The sequence below is a fragment of the Pongo abelii genome, chromosome 4 (genome assembly GCF_028885655.2).
Source record: "Pongo abelii isolate AG06213 chromosome 4, NHGRI_mPonAbe1-v2.0_pri, whole genome shotgun sequence".
Taxonomy (NCBI): Eukaryota; Metazoa; Chordata; class Mammalia; order Primates; family Hominidae; genus Pongo; species Pongo abelii.
The window spans coordinates 2,926,208-2,940,647 of NC_071989.2; the positions used below are offsets into that span (position 1 = coordinate 2,926,208).

Below are 14,440 nucleotides of genomic sequence, written 5' to 3' on the forward strand. Positions count from 1 at the left end.
ATGCCAGTTGATTGAAAATCATGATACTTTTGAGATAATACTAAATTTTTACAATGTGATATAAATCAGAATAGTGTAGGCAGCCAATTTACATAATTCAATCCCAGAAAATTAACTACGTACATTCACTATGTAATGACTTAATTCACTTAAGTTGAGCCAAGTGTCATAAATTTGCAATGAACATTTTTACTTTTTAAAAATTGAGCTAATTTTAGATTTGTCACAGAAAACTACTATTCATTGACATCGCAAATTGGAATTATTAACAGAAAAGCTCATTTCAAATATGAAGAATATAAGACGGTGTAGTGATTGGGATGTGTTCTCAACATCAAAATGTAAGAAGAAAATTTAATAGCCAGAAATTGAGAAAAATATAATGGGCTACCTGATGAATCGCTTGACAGGAATATTATCAATGGAATTAAATAATGACCTACTGTCAATTTAATTCAATCATCTCTTTAGTTAGTATATCAAATTTCATTCATGTATTATGAGAGGTGATGCCATCATTTTATCTGCCTATCTCATTCTGACTGTAGAATTTGAGCAACTTGACCATTCTTGGTTCTTGTTTTGATGGTCAAAGTTGCTGAGTAATTGCTTCTTTCCTCCTTTGTGTGTCTTAGGACAAATACAGCACAATCGCAGAGTTAACTTAACATCCAAACTGTTATCACATTCTCTGTCCTCAGTTAGTTGGTAGAATTATAATCAGTTAAAAACACATTTTTAAAAAAACAGCTTTTACTGAGCATGGATATATAGCAGTGCTACTTTATAAAATAATAGTGTGGCTAATACAATGGCATTTATTTACACAATTATTCAGTCTATTTTTCTCATCTCTCCTCATTTTCTGACCTGAGAAATACAGTTCCAAGTCCATGAGTGAATGTAAATGAAGAAACGGGGAAAGCATTTTAGAATTTCTTGAAATCTGCCACCAGGACTGATTGTACATACGTATATATGCACGCATGCATGTGTGTGCCTATGTATGTGTGCATATGTGTATACGTATGTGTGTATGAATGTATGTATTTAATCATCATGGGCTGGTATATCTGGTTGGAACAAAGTACAAGTAAACCCCAAGTAATGAGTAAGATTCCCTCCAGATCCAGCTAATTATTTGAACATACCCTTTTCATCACAGCACGTCACTGCTGCAAACATTGGAATGTTTTCCCATGGTTTACTAAACAAAGTTCAAAGCTGTCTGACAATGCAGATCACAGCAAAGATCCAAGTGATGCATGCCCTTCAGCAGGATCTTCCCCACCCTGGGTCTCAGTTTTTTTTTTTTTTGAGTTTTTATTTATTTATTTATTTATTTATTTATTTATTTATTTGTTTATTTTTTTCTCCCCCCTCCCCCCACCCCACAACAGTACCCGAAGTGTGATGTTCCCCTTCCTGTGTCCATGTGTTCTCATTGTTCAATTCCCACCTATGAGTGAGAATATGCGGTGTTTGGTTTTTTGTTCTTGCGATAGTTTACTGAGGATGATGATTTCCAATTTCATCCATGTCCCTACAAAGGACATAAACTCATCATTTTTTATGGCTGCATAGTATTCCATGGTGTATATGTGCCACATTTTCTTAATCCATTCTATCATTGTTGGGCATTTGGGTTGGTTCCAAGTCTTTGCTATTGTGAATAATGCCGCAATAAACATACGTGTGCATGTGTCTTTATAGCAGCATGATTTATAGTCCTTTGGGTATATACCCAGTAATGGGATGGCTGGGTCAAATGGAATTTCTAGTTCTAGATCCCTGAGGAATCGCCACACTGACTTCCACAAGGGTTGAACTAGTTTACAGTCCCACCAACAGTGTAAAAGTGTTCCTATTTCTCCACATCCTCTCCAGCACCTGTTGTTTCCTGACTTTTTAATGATTGCCATTCTAACTGGTGTGAGATGGTATCTCATTGTGGTTTTGATTTGCATTTCTCTGATGGCCAGTGATGGTGAGCATTTTTTCATGTGTTTTTTGGCTGCATAAATGTCTTCTTTTGAGAAGTGTCTGTTCATGTCCTTCGCCCACTTTTTGATGGGGTTGTTTGTTTTTTTCTTGTAAATTTGTTGGAGTTCATGTCTAAAACACCAAAAGCAATGGCAACAAAAGCCAAAATTGACAAATGGGATCTAATTAAACTCAAGAGCTTCTGCACAGCAAAGGAAACTACCATCAGAGTGAACAGGCAGCCTACAAAATGGGAGAAAATTTTCGCAACCTACTCATCTGACAAAGGGTCTCAGTTTTATCTTCTAGAAAATACTCGTTCAAGAGTGAGATTTGCAGCTTCCTCCCTGCTCAGACCTCATGATTTTGACTGTGAAACCCGTTCATATAACTTCATTATTCTTGTTCCCATGTGAGAAAGTAAGTCTAGTATGAATATCATTTTTGCCCAAACACTCCTGAGCATTACATAGACTTAATTAATTAACGTTTTGCTTCTTCAGATGTTTTTTCTCATGTGTAGGCTGTTTACTAAAGGGCCACACAGCATGTTACCTTCAATCCATAGACATTTCTGGGAGTCAGTTGCATGCACTGCAGTTGAAGATGAGAACTATTGAATGCTTATCCCATGCCAGGCCTGTGTCTTTGAGCCTCTCACCTGTCCCCCCTTAGCACCCTATGAAGTTGACACTGTGGTCACTCTCCCTTGGCAGGTGCAGAGCTGAGGTGAGGAGGTTAATGACTTTGTTGGCCCATCTGACTCGGAAGCACTGTCTTGCTTACCTCCAGTGTGCTGGGACAGCAGCACAGGAACCACCTCAGAGGTGCTCTGGAGAAAGTGACCAGCACCCACCCTTCCATGCTGCCAGGGGGTCTTCAATGTGTCCAGTCTTCTCCTCCCAGCTGCAGGCCTCGAGCATTTATCTAAATGTTTCGCCTCCTTCAGACCCTACCTTGCTTTCTCCTCTCCCACTGGGGGTGGTCTGGCCTCCTACCCCCTGAGAAAATCAAGGACAGTGAGGAAGAGTGCTGTGGACTTCCCCTCTTTATCTTCATCAGCTGCACGGGCAGCTGCGCCTTCCTGCTTTGCCCTGGTCTCCCGGTTATGGAAGCCAGATCTCCTACGCAGCCGAGTCCCTTTCCCTCCTGCCTTCTTATGCTCCTGCACTGTCCTCAACTCCTATCTCTCTTTATGTTCAGCTGACCCCCCTCACCCCTACCCTTTGCTTCACATGCCATTGACATAGTTGAGTTCACTCCACCTCGAAAAGGCTCTCCCTGAACTCTGAATATTCTCTAGCACATGTCTGTGTCCACCTCCATTTGCAGACAGTCCTGTTCTGTGCAGCTTCTTGTTCCTGGCCTTTAAGCCCTAGTGAGCCCCTCCTTCAGATTTTCCTCTCTTATTTGTCTATCAAAACACTCTTCCCCTCATAACAGGTGCTTCTCCCTCAATGAGTTCACCAGTGTCAAAACACCTCCCACACCTTGGAGTAACCGTAAGATTACTTGCTTCTCTCTCCTACTGAACTTTTAGTGTTTTGAGGATGGAGACCGTGCCATAGCATGGTTCTACCTTCCAGCAGTACCAGGCACCTGGAGTCCTGGGCCATATTAATTTCATGCCCCTATAGATGCTGATTGAAGGCCTTTCCCTTCCCCATCCTTTGGCAAACTCCAACCCATTCTTGCAGACTCAGGTCAAATCTCTTCTATGTACCTTCTGAAAACCTACTCAGTGGAAATCCCTACCATTATTACTAACATCACTTTTTGCACTGTTTGTCCTCTTGATCTTTCTCTTAGTGGTTTGTGAAGTTTTTATATATTGCTGTTTTTATGTCTCCAGGACCAGAAACTATACTAGGTACATGGTAGGTACTCAACAAATATTTATTGAATGAATGGATCAATCAACCAATCAAACTATGCAAAATAAAGAGCATAAGACTGTGAGAGAGGAGACGAAAGCCTGGCTGGAAGGGAAAGGCCATAAGGAGTAATAAGATAGGAAAGTGTTAGGGTGTGTGGGAGATCACAAAACAGTATTTTCAGCTGTCTCCGTTGAGAGTTGACATCTGCTTTTCCACCCCTCGAATCTAGGTTTGGCCTTGCAACAGATGGACCAACAGAACACTAGGAAACATGATTCAAGTAGCATCTTGAAATGTAATCCTGCATTGGGGGTCCCCTCCCCTCTCTTCACTGCACCCGGAACTGTGAGTCCCTGATGTAAGTGAGCTCGAGCTAGCCTGTTGCAAAGACACCCTAGAGAAGAACAGAGGAGCCCAGTGAGCAGCCTTGTGAGTGAGGCCATTCTGGAACTTCCCCTCCAGCTGTGCCACCATCTGACCACAGTTCACTCCAAGTGAGATGAGTAGGAAAATCGCTCCCTTGAGTCCAGTCCAAATTGTCCACCTACCGAGCTGTAAACTAGTGAATACTTTTCTAAGTTTTCTAATAACAGCTACTAAGTTTTGAGGTTGTTTCATAGCAAAAACAAACTGATATGAGTTACAAAATATGAAGACACCCCTTGCATTTTAGAGGAGCAGGTTTAAATGTAATTTAACCAGCAACCAAAAATTTAGCTTAAGTTACTGTTCTCTGAGAAAATCTGTGTTAACCTAAGGAAAGGTTAATTGGGTTAATATTATTTTTCTTCAATTGTCTCACCATCTGCAATGACTTAATTCTCTGTAAGATTTTGTGATTTTAGAAGAAATGGACTTATGGAAATAATTAGCCATCAATTTCTTCAATGGGCTGTGTAGAACAAAGGGATTTCACTAAATGACAGTATTTGTATTTGCCCATCATTTCCATTCAAATGAAGGAGTGTTCAGTATATGCTTACTTTGGGTTTGCTTCTGCAGTCCTCCAAGAAACAGTGGTTTGTGTGGGCACAAATGAGCTACATCACAGATAGGTCAATGGGAAGACAGGAAATGCTCACTATGCTAGAAGGGACAGTAGAAACTTCCATTGTGTGTGATTGGAGAGGCACAAATGAAGGGCATCTCCCAAAGAGAGTGAGAAAAGAGTTCAGACTGAATATCGCAAAACCTAAGCTCATGTAAGGGAATAGGCAGGGCAGCCCACTGGATTGGTGTCTCTCCTATGAAAAGGAATCACTGGAGTTGATGGCACGTGGGTGAGCTGGAGAAATTGCTCGTGGAATTGAGAAGGTCTCAACCTCTGGGTTGAATATCGTATTTTATCATTTTCATGTCCAAGGTGGACATTTTCTAGCCATGTACTTATATACAAAATAGAAGAAGCCATTTGGGCCGGGCGTGGTGGCTCACTCACACCTGTAATCCCAGCACTTTGGGAGGTCGAGGCAGGCAGATTATGAGTTCAGGAGTTTAAGACTGGCCTGTCCAACATGGTGAAACCACGTCTCTACTAAAATACAAAAATTAGCTGGGCAGGGTGGTGTGCACCGGTAATCTCAGCTACTCAGGAGGCTGAGGCAGGAGAATCACTTGAATCTGGGAGGCGGAGGTTGCAGTGAGCTGAGATCATGCCATTGCACTCCATCCTAGTGACAGAGTGAGACTCCATCTAAGAAAAAAATAAAATAAGAAGCCATTTGGACCCAAACTGGCAGATCTCCTTAACTTGGTTTTTGGAGAGATAAGAGAGATAAGAGCAGCTTTGCCTTCCCCTGTGTTTGAAGATTGTATCATGGATCAGCATGGGCCTCTGTACCACACTTGTTTTCCTGGGGTGTCCGTCCCAGGCAGTGCTTACTTTCTAAATTTTTCTCGGAGGCCTCATGGTGGTTATGGAAAACCATGGGTGGTGAGTGAAGCAAAAGTAAGATGTCACTGAAAGTGGTCTTACCTCAAAGAGAAGGAATTCAGACCTCAAGACAATAGGTTAAACTTCATGAAGCTTCTTTGATTAAGTCATTTCATTCTATTCTACTTTTGCTGTAACTAGCAGGCTCCATCTTTTGGGAGTGTGAGAGGAGTGACGGTTTAAGGAGGCTTCACAGGCATCCATACAACCACAGGATGAACAGCCTTTTAGAAGTTACAGTTGCCCTTCCAGGAAGACAAGTTTCATTGCCTGGTACATAAATTGAGTTAAACTTGAAGGATATTTTTATGTGAAAGGAAGGGCAAATATATACAAAGATGACATTCATAAATAAATTTTCTATAAAAATAGGACAAAAGAGTAATATACAATTGAGACATTGTCAAACTTTTTTTCTAAAATCAAAATTTTATACCAGTTTTTTTCCCTTTAAACTAGAAACCTATACTTTTCAAAGTGTTAAAACAGATTTATAACATTTTCAGAAAGCTACATTTAGGGAATGTTAAAAATATGAATTAGAGGCTGGGCATGATGGCTCATGCCTGTAATCCCAGCACTTTGGGAGGCCAAGGCAGGTGGATCACCTGAGGTAAGGAGTTCGAGATTAGCCTGGCCAACATGGTGAAACCCCATTTCTACTAAAAATACAAAAATTAGCCTGGCATAGTGGCTCACACCTGTAATCCCAGCTACTTGGGAGGCTAAGGCAGGAGAATCGCTTGAACCTGGAAGGTGGAGGTTGCAGTGAGCCAAGATCGCACCACTGCACTCCAGCCTGGATAACAGAGCAAGACCTTGCCTCAAACAACAACAAAAAAAGGCATTAGAATCCTGAGCCTTCCAGTGTGCATTGCAGGAGCTGTGGCCGCCATGTTCTTCTGGCGTAGCTGGTTACCTTGGCCACATGCCTGATGACCACCATTGACCAACAGACAAATTTCTCTGCCGTGGCTCAGAAGCAGACACTCAGACAGGAACTTTTCTCTTTTCTTTCATGGAACTTTACCTGTAGACCCTTTTGTTTCGCTCCAAACCATCAGGATAACTAAAAGCCACTCCAACATGTTGATGGGGGTAGCCGAGGAATGATGCAGACCAGAGCATCAGAGTAGGTGACAGGCATTTGACAGTGGACACCCAAAAAAGGTCAGAGTGGCTATTTATCACCGGGGCAGAGCATTTGCTAATCATGTCATCCCTAGAATTAGCTCAAATTTAAGAATCTCAGGAAAAAAATATTTGGATCTAGGCCATGAGAGTCTGAACTATGAATTTATTATTTTAGGGGCTGCATGGACACATGGGCCATATGAATACTAACCAGGCCCTTGTGAATATTGGAACTCTGGAATCTAATATTAACTCTTCAAGCCAATATTGATGAGGGGTTAAATAACCAAATACCACCTGTACCCCAATAACTTATGGAAAAAAAATTAAACAAAAAGCATTACCACCATCATTAGAAGTTACTTTGGCCTAACCATTTTGGAAAACTGGGTATTGAATAAAGTTGGATTTAAAGCCCAGTAGTCTTACTCCTACTATTAACTATGAAAATGTGTACAACAAGAATATCTGAGAAAAAAGGCATGAGAAAAACAGCTCATCACATACAAACTAACAATACAATCAATGGCTGCTTTTACACCAGAGGCAAGGAAGACCAGATAGCAGTGGAATTACACATTCAAAGTGCTGGAAAAAACTATCAAGGAAGAATTAATTATCCAGTAAAAGTATTCTTTAAAAATAAAGGCAAATAAAGACATGAGTAGATAAACAAAGACTGGGAGATCTTGCTACTTTCAGACTTATAAGAAATACTAAAGAAAGTCCTGTATTTCTCCTATTTTAAAGATATAGATTGTATAAAGCAATAATTATAATGCTTTTTGGGAGCTTATTAAATAAATTCATATATAATATGGTTATATATATTCATATATTATCTATGTCATATGTTATAGCACAAAGAAGAAGAAAATAAATGAATATTAAAGTTTTTACATTTTAACAGAATTAAGTTAGTATTAATCTAAAGTAGATGTGGTAAGTTAAGATATATGTTGTAATCCCTAGAGCAAACACCAGGAAAATGCATTTTAAAATAGTTTAAAAATTGACATAATTAAAATAGTGATAAATATTAAATAGTACTAAAATTATTTTTCACAAAAGAGTGAAGAACAGAGAAACTAGAAAACATGAGACATACAGAAATGAAATAGCAAGATGGAAGAACAAAATCTAACATTAAATGTGAATGGATTAAATTCAGATTATCAGATGACAAAATACAATATCCAACTGTATGCTGTCTACAAGAGTTACTCTTTAAAGACACAAATAGGTTGAAAGTAAAGTGATGAAAAATATACATCAAGTGACAGTTACTATATAAGCTACAATAATATCTATATACTATCTACATCCATATTAAAAGCTAAATATTTATTAGAAATAAAGAAGGATGTTTCATAATAATAAAAGAATCAATGAATCAAGAAGCTGTAAAAATATAAATATATATCTAACAAAAGACCCCCAAAATACATGGAGCTAAAAACTGATAGATGGTAAGACGAAACAAACAAAACAACAATAAGAGTTGATAGACATTTCTCCAAATATATATGAATAGTAAATAAATACATAAAAGATGTTCCATATTACTAGTCATTAAGGAGATGCAAATCAAAACTACACTTTATACCCACTAGGAAGGCTAGAATAAAAAAGACAGATGATAAAAAGTATTGGTAAAAATGGGTAAATCACACCCTCATACATCGCTGGTGGGTCAGCCACTTTGGAAAACAGTTTGCACTGTTCCTTAAAATGTTACACATGGAGCTACCATGTGACTGAGCAATTCCACTTCTAAGTATACACCCAAGAAAGCTGAAAACATGTGTTCACAAAAACGCTTGCACACAAATGTTGATAACAGCATTATTTAATATAGCCAAAATGTAGAAACAACTCAAATGTCTATCAACTGATAGACAAACAAAATGTGTTATGTCCATAAAATGGAATATTATTTGGCCCTGAAAAAGAATGAAGTACTGACACGTGCTACAACATGAATGAACCCTCAAAACATTATACCAAGTTAAAGAAGCCAGACAGACATAAAGCGCCAAATGTTGTTTAATTCCATTTACGTTAAACAGCTGGTATGGGCAAATACATAGAGACAAAACGTCAATTAGTGGCTTCCAGGGGCTGGGAGCAAGGGGAAGTGGGAAATGATTGCTAATGGGTCTGAGGTTTCTTTTAGAGATGATGTAAATGTTGGGAATTATATAGTGATAGTGTTTGCATGCCTTTGTGAATACAGTTGGCCCATGAACAACATGGGTTTGAACTTCCAGGTTGGCCACCCCAGGACAGCAAGACCAACCCCTTCTCTTTCTCCTCCTTTTCAACCTACTCAACATGAAGATGATGAGAAGGAAAACCTTTACCATGATTCACTTCCAGTGAATGAGTAGGAAACATATATTCTATTTCTTACGACTTTTTGAATAACATTTTCTTTTTGGTAGCTTACTTTATTGTAAGAATACTATATATAAATGTACATTTTAAATGAGTGAATTCTATGGAATGTGAATCATATCTCAGTAAAAGGAAAAATGCAGAAATAAAAAGAGTTGAAAACTTCAAAACCAGTCTCAATAATAGATATATCAATTAAACTCAAAGAATATTGAAAAGATACATCAATGACTTGAGCAGCATAACTAACCAACTTGACCTATTTTGTATAACATAGTTATAAATAGATATATATGTATGAAGTATATTATATGCCTAAGCATATTTATGAAACAATTTATTCAACAATAGGAGAATAAACATTCTTTTAAAGCACACATAAAACATTCTCCAGGATAGATCACATCCTAGGCTACAAAATAAACCTTGGACGGGTATGGTGGCTCAAGCCTGTAATCCCAGCACTTTGGGAGGCCGAGGCGGATGGATCTCTTGAACTCAGGAGCTCAAGACCAGGTTGCACAACATGGTGAAACACTGTCTATACAAAAAACATGAAAATTATCCAGCATGGTGGTGAGCACCTGTGGTCCCAGCTACTTGGGGGACTGAGATGGGAGGATTGCTTGAGCCTAAAAGGTTAAGGATGCAGTGAGCCCTGGATTGTGTCACTGCAGTTCAGCCTGGGTGACAGGGTAAGAACCTGCATTAAAAAAAAAAAAGCCTCAATAAATTTTTAAAGGATTGTAATCATACAGAGTATATTTCTTGACCATACTAGGATTAAGTTAGAATTCAATGATGGGGAGAAATTTGGGAAATCATCAAATGTGGAAATTAGGCAACACACTTCTAACTAACCTAAGAATTAAAGAATAAATTAAAAAAATAGAAAATATTTTGAAATGAATGACAAGAAAACACAACATCAAAAATAAAGAAGTGTTTAGAGGAAAAATGTAGAGCTCTAAATGTCTGTATTAGGATAGAAGAAATATCTAAAATCAATAACCAAAACTTTTGCTTTATGAAATTACAACAAACAGAGAAACTAAACCCAAACCAGGCAGAAAGAAGGAAATTACAAAATCAGAGTAAAAATCAATGAAATAGAAAACTGAAAAAATACTGAAAACTATGAAAGATGGCTCTTTGAAAAGGTTGACAATATTCATAAACTTTTAGCTAGAATAACTACAAAATAAAAAGAGAAAATGTGAAAATATAAAATCAGGAATCAAGAGAGGACATCCCTAATATAGAATTGAAAAAAAGGTAAATAAATATTATGACAACTCTATGCCGAAATATTAGAAAATGTAAATAACATATAAAAGTTTCTAGAAATGCTTGAATTGCCAAAACTGACTAGAGAAGAAATAGAAAATCCCCACATAGTTGGCTTCACAGATAATGTTATCGACATGTTAAAAATAATAATACTAATCTTACACAAATTATTTCAGAAAATACTGGAGGAAGTAACATCTTCCATGCATTCTGTGAGGCCAGTACTACACTTATACCAAACCCAGATAAATAGGTCAAAAGAAAAAAGGCCAATGTCTCTCATAAACATGGGTGCAAAAATACTTAATGAAATATTAGTAAACCAAATTCAACAACTCATAAAATACGACCATGATTTTAATACTAGGAATGCTAGGTAGGTTTAAGATCCCAAAACAAGACAATACACAATGTTAATAGTTTAATGAATAAAAACTATATGATTATGTCAATAGGTGTAAAAAATATTTAATGAGTTCCAATATTCACTCATATTTTTGAAAATAAGTCAGTATAATCAGATTATAGAGGAATTCTCTCTGATATAGGCATCTATGAAAAATCCACAGCTGACATCACATTTAATGGTAAAGGACTCAATGCTTTTCCTGTGCTACAAGAAAACCAAGAATATATACTTTCGCCATTTCTATTGAATATCAAACTTGAGATTTCATATTGTTCTTAGGAAATTTTAAACTTACAGGTTGGAAATAAGTAAACAAAACTCCATTTATTCACAGGTAGTATGATTCTTTTTATAGAGAATCCTAAGTAATGTGTATGCATGCACGCACACACACACACACACACACAACTAGAGCTAATAAATGAATTTTTAAAGAATCTCAAAATACAAGATCAATATTTTAAAATAAATTGTATGTTTATACATAAACAGCATAAAAACTGAAAATGAAATTTAGAAAATTATTCTTGTTATCATGAGAAGAAATAAAATACTTGAGAATCATTGAAAAAAGAAATGAAGGTTGGTACATTAAAAATTACAAAACATTGTAAGAGAGACCAAATAAGAGATAAATAAATAAATTGAGAGATGTCCCATTTTCATGTACCAGAACATACAAGATTGTTAAGACATCAATTATTTCCAAACTGATCTACAGATTCATAACAATCCCTAAAAAATATCCTAGTATGCCATTTTTTAAGGTGGAGAGGGAGGTAAAATTGATAATACTACAAAATTTATTTAAAATCCAAGAACTTGGAATGGACAATGTTTTCAGTGAAGAAAAAGTTTAGAGGATTTAGACTACTTGATTTCAAAACTGACTAAAAAGTTACAGGAATCAAGACAATGTGGCATTGGACTGAGGATAGGAATGTACACCAATGGAACACATCAGAGAAACCAGAAACAGACCCTGGCTTTATGGCAAATAGATTTGTTAACAAATGGGACTAGGCAATTCAATGGATATAGTCTTTTCAATAAATATGCTGAGACAATTGAATATCAATATGAAGAATAAAGTGAAAGAGAGAAATTAGATTCCTACCTCACGCCATACACAAAAATTAACTCAAAATAGATCTTAGACATAACTTAACAGTTAAAAGCTATACAATTTTTAGAAATGATCCTTGAGTCCTTAGATTAGGAAAAGAGTTTTTAGATATGACACCAAAGTGACAATACATAAAAGAAAAAAGAAATGAAATAGTGGACTTTAAAATTAAAACCAAAAACCAAACACTTTTGTATTTTCTATAACATCATTAAATAGTTGAAAGCACAAGCCACAGACTGGGGAAATATAATGTAAATAGTATATATAATATAGAACTTTTATTCAGAATGTATTAACTCTTACAACTCAATAATAATACACTTCAGTTTTTTAAAAAGGCAAAGGATGTGAAAAAGAAGAGTTGAAAGTAAGTAACACACACATGAAAACATGCTCACTGTCATCAGTAATTAGAAAAATCTAAATTAGAATTATGAGAAGAAAACCCTATATTCACACTAGAATGGATATAGTCAGACACTGACGGCACAGAAAGCTGCTGAGATGTAGAGAAACTGAACACTCTTCTCAATTCCCGTTCAGAATAAAAATGGAATAATTACTTATAATACATTGACAGTTTCTTCAAAAGTCAAAAAAATTTAGCTTACACTCCAGCAATAGCAGCTTCTTGATTTGGATGATTAATTCTTGGTTATTCTACTTTTCCTTTTCTTTGATGTTGCTTTAGTTTTAAAAGTATATACTTTTACATTGGTTACAGTGTACACTGCTCGGGTGACAGGTGCACCAAATTCTCAGAAATCACCATTAAAGAACTTATCCATGTAACCAAACAGCACCTGCTCCCCAAACACTCTTGAACTAAAAAAAATAAAGTATATGCTTTTATTTTGGATTGCAGGGTATGTGTGCAGGTTTGTTACATGGGTATATTGCAAGATGCTGAGGTTCAGGGTACGAAAGGTCCCAACACCCAGGTAAGGATTATGGTACTCAGGAGTTCTTCAACCCTACCAAGCTCCCTCCCTCCCCCCTCTAATAGTCCTCAGTGCCTACTGTTGTCATCTTTACTTCCACGAGCACTCCATGGTTAGCTCCCACTTAGTGAGAACATCCTGCGTTTGCTTTTCTGTTCCTGCATTAATTTACTTAGGATTTGGATGTGAATTTCCCTCTAATTATAGCTTCAGCTGTATCATTTCTGATTAGGTAATTATCATTTAGTTAAAACGATTTCTAGTTTTCATCAATTTCTTTTTTGGCTCAAGGAATATTTTAAAATGTTTTGTTCAGTTCCCAAATACTTGGAGACTTATCTTCTCAAATTAATTTATACCTTAATTTTACCATGGTCAGAATACATGCTCTCAATCGTCAAATGTTCTACAAAATGACAAACATTTTGTGTGTGTTAGAAAAGAATGTGTATCCTGTGTTCTTGAGTTGAATATATCTATTCTATCAACTTTGAAAATCATCTAATCATCTAAATCCTTACTATTTAGATAAAGACTCAAATTTCATGAAGAAAAATTGTGATGCTAAATAAACAAAAAGGAAAATCTACAATCATAGATAAAGATTTTAACACAACTCTCTCAGTAATTAATAGAACCAGTTAGGAATTATATCTATCTGTTGAACTGACTACTTCATCATTATAAAATACCTTTATGTCTCATTATGCTTTTAGTCTTAACTCATTTATACCTGAGGTGGCAATTGTTTGAATTTGAAAAATCAGACCTAGGCAATGATCTTGAGCAATAGGAGATAAATAACTCCCACATGCTTAGCATTCCAATAATGAAACACTTGGCATAAATGAGTTTAAAGCCTATTTTGCATGTTATTCAAATACTTACCCCAGCTTTCTTCTGCTTATTTGTTGCATGGTATATATTTTCCCATCCTTTTGCTTTCAAATATACATGCTTGTAATGAAAGATATGTTTTTGTGGGAGCTTACATTTGTTTTTTTTAAATTCAGCCTGGTCATTAACTTAAAAACTGAAATATTTGAGTCATTTACATTTAATATGTTTTGTTTTCTTTTTTTCCCTCATCATGACTGTTTTTTGAACTAATTAGATACTTAAATTTTTTTTCATTTCCCCCCATTTACTTGTTAATTACATAGCATTTAATATTATTGTTGAACTCACAAAAGACATGTATTATTTTTAATTTCTTTAATTATACTCTAAGTTTTGGGATACATGTGCAGAACATGCAGGTTTGCTACACAGGTATACATATGCTGTGGTGGTTTGCTGCACCCATCAACCCGTCATCTAGGTTTTAAGTCCCACATACATTACGTA

The 14,440-nt window shown here is 36.4% G+C and overlaps 1 long non-coding RNA gene across 9 annotated transcripts in view; it reads left to right on the plus strand.

The window, feature by feature from the left end:
• Positions 1-14,440, plus strand: part of LOC129059321 (uncharacterized) — a 44,088-nt gene that overhangs the window by 10,911 nt on the left and 18,737 nt on the right. Inside the window, exons 5-7 of one of the 9 annotated variants that reach the window (XR_008525118.1) lie at positions 4,090-4,354; positions 5,938-6,066; positions 13,018-13,093. The exons of 7 other annotated variants lie outside the window; for them this stretch is intronic. This is a non-coding gene — a long non-coding RNA (uncharacterized LOC129059321). The remainder of the gene's footprint in view (positions 1-4,089; positions 4,355-5,937; positions 6,067-13,017; positions 13,094-14,440) is intronic. One more of the 9 variants, XR_008525115.1, reaches the window with a different exon arrangement.